Genomic DNA, 2,952 nt, shown 5'->3' with positions numbered 1-2,952 from the left:
AGTTACTTTTAAAAAGCGTTCTTAAATAACCATACATTTCTAAGGACAGACAGGAAGGTGTTCCAATTCTCAGTGCTAAGTTTACGGAAGGTTGTCCACTGAGAATTAATGTTCAGGAGAATTACTTTATTCTTTAGAGGGCAGAGATGATGCAAGAACATATTTCTTAAGAATCTTCTTGCAAGCTGGAATAATGACTACTCATTTTTAATTTGTTTGGGTGGGGAGAGCTAGACACCTTTGAGGGTAGTGTCATGCAGTGATGCTCCCTAAGGCAAGCCATGGTGATGCAGCTACAAATGTAGTTCAATGTTTGCAGCCCCTTGAAATTTCTCTGGCACCCTAAGAAAAGAAGGGCACAGCAAGTTGAGGCAGCAGTACACAGGATCTCTGGCTTCATCTGAAAGAAAGTTCCTCACAGAATAAGTTTTTATTTGGGCAAACACTTCCTTAGTAATGGATGCTTGCATCTAATACATGGAGTAGCCTTACTAGTGACATTTCAGTCTTTGTTTAGAAGTTTAGAAGGGTGTCTACGGTGAAATGTCATCTAAAAAAAGATTTTGAATATGTTTGTTTCTGAGGCGATGGCTAAGCTATTACATTTTACAGAACAATTAAGTCTGCTTCTTTAATTGTCCTTTCCTGCTGTTCTAAGGATGGTTAAACTATCTGTTCATTTCATTCAGCATTATTCTGTTTATAGTACATTTTATACTGTTTTTATTTGCTTATTTATAACTCAGATTTACACAATATTTGTATGTAATGTACAAATGTATTCCTCTACTTTTAATTGCTTCCTATGCCATGTCCCCCCCATTGTATTGCCTGGTAATTGCTTCTGCAACTAACTGTTATTGTTGCTGCTCTGTTATTCTCGTTGTATTGCCTTGTGGACTGGACTGTGGCTGAAAAGGGTCCAGCAACAAAACAGTCATTTTGCAGTATTTTAGGCTAAGACTGGATCAAAACCAAAAGTCCAAAATGACACTTACCCCCCCACACACACACACATACAAAAAAAAAAAAGATTAGTCATGACGAAAAGGAATTGATAGAAGTGAAGTTTAAGGTGGAGGTTAAGGATTCCTTAATAAGCAGGTAGCCAGTCCATTGTGCAGATATTGACTGCTAGGACAGATGAACAACAAATGCTCTTTGCAGAGCAACCATTGTATGTTTAGCTTTTTTTTCTTTGCTGGGATATCATAATTTCAGTCTGTAATTCTGCAATATTCAGAAACACCACTTTTCTTTACTACCCTGTCCTGCGTAACTAGGGTGTAGGTAGGCATACTTGCTGTACTCAGGTGAATACATTTTTTCTGATCTCTCAGTCTCTTTAGTCCAAAGAGCACATAATTTTCAAAACTATCTACTTCAGTGTCTACTGTATAGAGTTAAGCAAAACATACTTGCATGATAGGAATGTACCTCTAAAAAATCAGCCTTTTTATGGTTGTAAGTGGCAACAGTTGAAAATTGTATATGTAACATTAAGGCTCGAGTACATTTTTTAAATTATAGGTGGTTGGTGGGACCAACTAAGAGGTGTGCATTTCTGACTGCACCCTTGCTGCCTACCTTGTTATGCAGACTCACAAAACTAAGTGACTGGTTTGAGTGACTATGAAAGTCTCTGTTGTAATCTCACACCTAGTCAGAGATGAAATAAAAAATTTAAACCAGATGTAATGAAATAATATCTTACTCGAAAGGCAGCAAGTCTCACGTTCACTGGAAACAGAGATGGAGAGATCACTTGAGGAATACATGGATGACTGGCGGCATATTAAAAAAAAAAAAACACGAGCATTGTAGAGGAGGGAGTAGATACCTTCTCCAAAATGTATTACACTACTTCTGACAACATGAAACAAATAGGCAAACTGTGAAACATTTGCTAATGTCAACTAAGAAGTTATCCGCATATATGCATGTACTACTGTATACTAACACAATGTTATTTTGTAGCCAGCAAACATTTTAACATTCAAAGCCGTGTATTTTTAGCTCGTACACATGGTATAGACGTTTGTCGCACTGGCATTCAGTTTTGTGTTTTTCTTATGTTTGTGTACGCTAATCATATACTGATTTTCCTTATATAGGAAAAAATGCTGTCCTCGTATTGGCTCATGAATGAACTGGATGAATTTATTTATACATTTTTTAATTGTAGATCCAGAGTATGTTTGGTATGTCATATTTGTTTGTACTCTGGGTGCCTACTGGAAAGTCATGTGAGCTTGCGCACTCTCTCATGTCTGCCAAATGCAGAGAATCGCCTACAGCACGTGTTTAACACAACATGGAAAATGACATTGCCAAGTGTACAGTTGTGCAGATTTTAACTAGCTTTGCATCATAGGCTAGATTCAGCTTGTAATTGGTTTTCCTTCTGAAATCACCCAAACAATTAATTTACATAGTTACAAACTTGTATTGCAATGTAGAACATTTCATGAAAAGCTGAACAGAAAAGCAACCGTGACATCTGTAAAATGAGTTGAAGAGGGCTGATTGCTTCTGCAATGTATAAAAATTCATACTTACCTACCTGGTAGGGGAACTACCATGATCACATAGGTGGTTTTCTTAGGGTGAAGCTTCTTCATTGCACTCAGGTGGGGTTGAAGACTATGATTTCCTCAAATGTTCCCTTTTAGCTTATGGTTAAATCTAACCATCCACTCCCACCACGTGATTTCAACCAGTTGAATTATTTTATCATCATTTAACTCAACCTACACATCAAAATTCAATACTATCATCTTTTCACTTCAGTCCACATCTATACAGCCTACCGTTAACTTTTGATTCCACCCCATACCAGCATTGTATCCCATCTCATCTTACTACCATTTCAGTCATCCATCTCGTAGCAGTAACTTTCGATTAACTATAACAATACCACTCCCCACCTCTCCATCTTCATTATTTACAATA

At 37.2% G+C, this 2,952-nt stretch overlaps 1 pseudogene; it reads left to right on the top strand.

Annotated features, from left to right (window-relative positions):
- Positions 1–2,555: 2,555 nt before the first annotated feature.
- On the top strand, positions 2,556–2,693 carry LOC122797429 (annotated as a pseudogene).
- The last annotated feature ends 259 nt before the right edge of the window (positions 2,694–2,952 follow it).

Source organism: Protopterus annectens, chromosome 3.part0, assembly GCF_019279795.1.
Source record: "Protopterus annectens isolate FY-2018-M chromosome 3.part0, PAN1.0, whole genome shotgun sequence".
In the NCBI taxonomy this organism is placed as follows: Eukaryota; Metazoa; Chordata; order Ceratodontiformes; family Protopteridae; genus Protopterus; species Protopterus annectens.
Note: the sequence above shows the minus strand (reverse complement) of the source record. Positions and strands in the feature narration are given on the sequence as shown.